The 6450-nt window shown below is 65.7% G+C and overlaps 1 long non-coding RNA gene across 1 annotated transcript; it reads left to right on the top strand.

Moving 5' to 3' along the window:
• Window positions 1-722: 722 nt before the first annotated feature.
• On the top strand, window positions 723-2233 carry LOC144248153 (uncharacterized). The gene is made up of 3 exons (XR_013341538.1): window positions 723-826; window positions 1641-1714; window positions 2192-2233. It is a non-coding gene; the product is annotated as an uncharacterized LOC144248153 (long non-coding RNA).
• The last annotated feature ends 4217 nt before the right edge of the window (window positions 2234-6450 follow it).

The following is a 6450-nucleotide window of genomic DNA, read 5'->3' as shown; positions in this document are numbered from 1 at the left end:
ACCGGGGGGAACCGGGGGGGGATCGGGAACCGGGGGGTTAACGGGGAACCGGGGGGAACGGGGAACCGGGAACCGGGGGAGACCGGGACGGAACCGGGGAACCGGGGGGTTAACGGGGAACCGGGGGGGTCTGAGCGGCTACCGGGGGGATACCGGTGGGGTACCGGGGGGGAGTAACGGGGCTACCGGGGGGTACCGGGGCTAACGGGGATGACTGAGGGGCTACCGGGGGGGGGGGGGGGTAACGGGGGCTACCGGGGGACCAGGGGAGGTAACGGGGTTACCGGGGGAGATAACGGGGGTACCGGGGGGGTAACGGGGTTAACGGGCGTGTCTGAGTGGCTACCGGTGGGCTACCGGGGCTACTTGGGGGGTTACCGGGGGGGTGTGACGGGGCTACCGGGGGGCTACTGGGTTTCCGGGGCTGCCGAGGGGCAAGTGGGGGCTACTGGGGGCACCTCGGGGTGCTTGGGGTCCCTGGGGGGGATTTTGGGGGTCCCTGAGGGATTTGGGGGTCCCTGGGGGGATTTGGGGGTCCCGGGGAGGATTTTGGGGGTCCCTGGGGGGATTTTGGGGGTCCCTGGGAGGATTTTGGGGTCCCTGGGGGGGGATTTTGGGGGTCCCTGTGAGGATTTTGGGGTCCCTGGGGGGGGATTTTGGGGTCCCTGTGAGGATTTTGGGGGTCCTCATGGGTGTCCCCCCCCAGCACAGCCCCACCCGAAGCCCCGGGACCCCCCCGAGACCCCCGGGGACCCCCCTGAGGGGGTGGGGGAGGGGCTGGAGCCCCCCAAAAATGAGGAGGAGGAGGAGGAGACCTGGCTGGACGGTGAGGGGGGGCTGGGGGGGTTTGGGGGGGTCTGAGGGGTCCCATGGTGATTTTTGGGGTTCCCTGCTGATTTTTGGGGTTCAGGGGGGCTCCAATGGTGGGTTTTGGGGTTCGGGGGGGTCTCAGGGTGTTCCCATGGTGGTTCTGGGGCTCCCCTCCTGATTTTTGGGGTTCTCAAGTTGATTTTGGGGTCCCCCTGCTGATTTTCGGGGTGCAGGGGGCTCCCAGGGTGATTTTTGGGGTTCCCAGGGTGATTTTTGGGGTTCCGAGGTTGATTTTGGGGGTCCGTCCCAGGTTGATTTTGGGGTTCCCAGGTTGATTTTTGGGGTTCCCCGCTGATTTTGGAGGTGCAGGGGGGTTCCCAAGGTGGATTTTGGGGTTCCGAGGTGGATTTTGGGGGTCCCAAGTTGATTTTTGGGGTTCCCATGGTGATTTTGGGGTTCCCCCACTGATTTTTGGGGTTCCCATGGTGATTTTTGGGGTCCCCCCACTGATTTTAGGGTGCAGGGGGCTCCCAGGGTGGATTTTGGGGTTCCCTGTCAATTTTCAGGTTGCAGGGGGCTCCCAGGTTGATTTTTTGGGGTTCCCCTGCTGATTTTTGGGGTTCCCCGCTGATTTTTGGGGTGCAGGGGAGTTCCCAAGGTGATTTTTGGGGTTCCCAAGGTGGATTTTGGGGTCTCCCTGCTGATTTTTGGGGTTCCCCGCTGATTTTTGGGGTGCAGGGGGGTTCCCAAGGTGATTTTTAGGGTTCCCAAGGTGGATTTTGGGGTCTCCCTGCTGATTTTTGGGGTTCCCCGCTGATTTTGGGGTGCAGGGGCCTTCTCGCAGTTCCTGCTGCTGACGGAGCAGCAGCGGCAGCTGCAGGAGCTGCAGCAGGAGGTGGAGCAGGTGGGACCCCAAAACCCCCAAAAAACCCCAAAATCCTCCAAAACCACCCCAAAACCACCAAAATCCCCCCCAAAACCCCAAAATTCCCCCCCCAAAATCCCCCCAAAACCACCAAAATCCCCCTGAAATCCCCCCAAACCCCCCAAAACCCCAAAAAACCCCAGAATTCCCCCAAAACCCCCCCAAAACCCCCCAAAATCCCTTCCCAACACCCCAAAAAAACCCCAAAACCCTTCCCAGCACCCCAAAACCCCCCAAACCCCTCCAGACCCCCCCAAATCCTCCCCAAACCTCCCCAAAACCCCTCTGGACCCTCCCAAATCCCCCCCAAATCCCCCAAAATCCCCTTCCAACAGCCCAAAAAAAACCCCAAAACCCCCCAAATCTCCTCCAAACCCCCCAAATCCTCCCCAAACCCCCCCAAAATCCCCCCAAACCCCCCAAATCCCCCCAAAATCCCCCCAAACCCCTCCCCAGCTCCGGGCCGCCGTGGCAGCCGCCGAGACCCCCGAGGAGGAGCCGGGGGGACCCCCGGGGGACCCCGAGCCGGAGCCCCGGGCAGGCACGGGGGGACCCCCGGGGAATTCGGGGTTCGGGGGGGGAAATTTGGGGTCTGGGGGGGGATTTGGGGTCCTTGGGGGGGAAATTTTGGGTCTGGGGGGGAATTTGGGGTCCTTGGGGGGCAAATTTGGGGTCTGGGGGAGGATTTGAGGTCCTTGGGGGGGAAATTTGGGGTCTGGGGGGGGATTTGGGGTCCTTGGGGGGGGAAATTTGGGGTCTGGGGGGGGATTTGGGGTCCTTGGGGGGAAATTTGGGGTCTGGGGGGGAATTTGGGGTCTGGGGGGAAATTTGGGGTCTGGGGGGGAATTTGGGGTTTGGGGGGGAATTTGGGGTTTGGGAGGGGGAATTTGGGGTCTGGGAGGGGGAATTTGGGGTCTGGGAGGGGGAATTTGGGGTCTGGGGGGGAATTTGGGGTTTGGGGGGGAATTTGGGGTTTGGGAGGGGGAATTTGGGGTCTGGGAGGGGGAATTTGGGGTCTGGGAGGGGGAATTTGGGGTCTGGGGGGGAATTTGGGGTTTGGGGGGGAATTTGGGGTTTGGGAGGGGGAATTTGGGGTCTGGGGGGGAATTTGGGGTTTGGGGGGGAATTTGGGGTTTGGGAGGGGGAATTTGGGGTCTGGGGGGGAATTTGGGGTCTGGGAGGGGGAATTTGGGGTCTGGGGGGCGATCTGGGGTCCTGGAGGGGGAATTTGGGGTTCGTAGGGGTTAATTTAGGGGGATCCTGGGGGGGAATTTGGGGTTCGTGGGGGTGGAATTTGGGGTCCGAGGGGGCGATTTAGGGGGATCCTGGGGTGGAATTTGGGGTCTGGGGGGGGGTACACGCAGGTTTTTGGGGGTCCGGTCCGGTTTTTGGGGGGGGGGTGTCTCACGGGTGCGTCCCCCCCCAGGGCTGGGGGTGCTGCCGGCCCGGCTGGAGGGGGGGCCGGGGGCCGGGGACCCCCCCGGGGGCCCCCCCGGAATTGGGGACCCCCTGTGGGACCCCCCCGGAATTGGGGACCCCCTGTGGGACCCCCCCGGAACTGGGGACCCCCCCGGAACTGGGGACCCCCTGTGGGACCTCCCCGGAACTGGGGACCCCCTGTGGGACCCCCCCGGAATTGGGGACCCCCTGTGGGACCCCCCCGGAATTGGGGATCCCCCCGGAACTGGGGACCCCCTGTGGGACCCCCCCGGAATTGGGGACCCCCTGTGGGAGCAGCTGCGGCGCCTGGAGCTGGCCGTGAACCGGAGTGGGGAGCCGGGGACGGTGAGAGCAACTGGGGGAACTGGGAGTACTGGGAGGGACTGGGAGGGAGAAACTGGGAGCACTGGGAGGGACTGGGAGAACAGACTGGGAGTACTGGGGGGGACTGGGAGCACTGGGAGGGACTGGGATAACAGACTGGGAGTACTGGGGGGGACTGGGAGCACTGGGAGGGACTGGGAGCACAAACTGGGAACACTGGGAGGGACTGGGAGGGACTGGGAGAGAGAAACTGGGAGTACTGGGAACAACTGGGAGTACTGGGAGGGACTGGGAGAACAGACTGGGAGTACTGGGAGGGACTGGGAACACAAACTGGGAGTACTGGGAACAACTGGGAGCACTGGGAGGGACTGGGAACACAAACTGGGAGTACTGGGAACAACTGGGAGCACTGGGAGGGACTGGGAACACAAACTGGGAGTACTGGGAAGGACTGGGAGAACAGACTGGGAGCACTGGGAGTGACTGGGAGTTTGGGAAGGGGAGGTCGGGGGGTTTTGGGGGGGCAATTTTGGGTTCATTGGGGGAGAATTTGGGGTTCACGGGGATAATTTGGGGTTCATGGGGAAATTTTGGGGGTTCATTGGGAGAATTTGGGGGTTCATGGGGAAAAATTTGGGGTCCATTGGGGAAAATTTAGGGGTTCACGGGGATAATTGGGGAAAAATTTGGGGGTTCATGGGGGAGAATTTGGGGCTAATTTGGGATAATTTGGGGACTCATTTGGGATAATTTGGGGTTCACTGGGGAAATTTTGGGGTTCACGGGGATAATTTGGGGTTCATTGAGGAAATATTGGGGGATAATTGGGGAAAAATTTGGGGGTTCATGGGTAGAATTTGGGGGTTCATTGGGGAGAATTTGGGGGTTCATTGGGGAGAATTTGGGGGTCTTGCAGGTTTGGGGGTCCCCCCTCGGGGTTTGGGGTCCCCCAAAATTTTCGGGTCCCCCCTCGAGGTCTGGGGTCCCCAATCGGGGCTTGGGGTCCCCCCCCAATTTTGGGGGTCCCCGCTCGGGGTTTGGGGTCCCTGCTCGGGGTCTGGGGTCCTCCCCAATTTGGGGGTCCCCCCCAGTTTTGGTGTCCCCCCCAATTTTGGGGTCCCCCCCAGGTCCTGGCAGGGATCGAGCCCCGCTGGAGCCGCCCCCCCCCTCTGCGCCCCCCCAGCCCCAGGTGAGCCCCCCGGGACCCCCCAGACCCACCCTGGCAGCGGGGTGGGGGGGGTCACAGCACCCAAGGGTGCCCCCCACATCCCCCCCGCCCCCCAGGGAGGAGGAGGAGGAGGAGAGACCCCTGAGCCCCCGAGAGCTGCGGGAGAGGGTCCTGAGAGAGGTGGGGGCACGGGGGGCTGGCACCCTTGGGTGGGGGTCCTGAGAGAGGTGGGGGCACGGGGGGGCTGGCACCCTTGGGTGGGGGTCCTGGCACCCATAGAGGGGTTCTGGGACATGAGGGGGGGTCCCAGCCCTATGGGTGGGGGTCCCGGTGCCGTGGGTGGGGTCCTAGCCCTATGGGTGGGGGTCCCAGCCCTATGGGTGGGGGGTCCCAGTGCCGTGGGTGGGGTCCCAGCCCTATGGGTGGGGTCCCAGCCCTATGGGTGGGGTCCCAGCCCTATGGGTGGGGGGTCCCGGTGCCGTGGGTGGGGGTCCCAGCCCTATGGGTGGGGGTCCTGGTGCCATGGGTGGGGTCCCAGCCCTATGGGTGGGGGGTCCCGGTGCCGTGGGTGGGGGTCCCAGCCCTATGGGTGGGGTCCCAGCCCTATGGGTGGGGGTCCCGGTGCCATGGGTGGGGTCCCAGCCCTATGGGTGGGGGTTCCAACCCTATGGGTGGGGGTCCCGGTGCCATGGGGGGGGTCCCAGCCCTATGGGTGGGGGTCCCAGCCCCATGGGTGGGGGTCCCAGCCCTATGGGTGGGGTCCCAGCCCCATGGGTGGGGTCCCAGCCCCATGGGTGGGGTCCCAGCCCTATGGGTGGGGGGTCCTGGACGCGCGGGTGCCCCCCCAAGCCCCCTCCTCCCACAGGTGCTGAGCCGCGAGGGACCCCTCCCCACCCCCCGGCTGAGTCTGGGGGGTCCCCGCGACCCCCCCGGGCCCTGAGCCCCTCCCCCCCCGTTCCCGCGGCAACCGCGTCAATATTTGGGGCGGTGGCGGCCGCGTTGTCCCGGTAACGGCCCAAACTTCCCAAAACAGCCCGAAACGGCCCAAAAACCAGCGGGGGGAGGGGCGGGGGCGCCGCCCTTCGTCCCCCCCGTGGCACCCACCCACCCACGGGCTGCGGACGCACGTGGGGGCCCCTCCCCCGCCCCGGGGACCCCCCCCCGCCCCGGGGACCCCCGCCCGGTTCGTGGTGATGCCGTGACGTCATTCCCGGGACCCCCGTGACGTCACACCCCGCCGGCCACGCCCCCTGGGGCACCGCCCGGAGCGGCGCGAGCGGGACCGGCCCGGCGGAGAGACCCGAAGGGAGCCGAACCGGCCCGAGCGGAGCCGAACCGGGAGGCGCCGAACCGCTCCGGAGACACCCGAACCGGCCCGAGCGGAGCCGAACCGGGAGGCGCCGAACCGCTCCGGAGACACCCGAACCGGCCCGAGCGGAGCCGAACCGGGAGGCGCCGAACCGCTCCGGAAACAGCCGAACTTGGACTCGAAGCGGGAGCCGAACACTCCCGGAGGGAGCCGAACTCGCTCGGGGGGGGGCCCGAACGTGGACACGAAACTGTTCGGAGGGTCCCGAACCCGCCTGAGGGAAACCGAACCGGGAGGAGCCGAACCGGGAGGAGCCGAACCGGGAGGAGCTCCGGAGAGACCGAACGGTCCCGAACCCGCCTGAGGGAACCGAACCGGGAGGAGCCGAACCGGGAGGAGCCGAACCGGGAGGAGCTCCGGAGAGACCGAACGGTCCCGAACCCGCCTGAGGGAACCGAACCGGGAGGAGCC

This window comes from Lonchura striata, chromosome 38, assembly GCF_046129695.1.
Source record: "Lonchura striata isolate bLonStr1 chromosome 38, bLonStr1.mat, whole genome shotgun sequence".
Lineage (NCBI taxonomy): Eukaryota > Metazoa > Chordata > Aves > Passeriformes > Estrildidae > Lonchura > Lonchura striata.
Note: the sequence above shows the minus strand (reverse complement) of the source record. Positions and strands in the feature narration are given on the sequence as shown.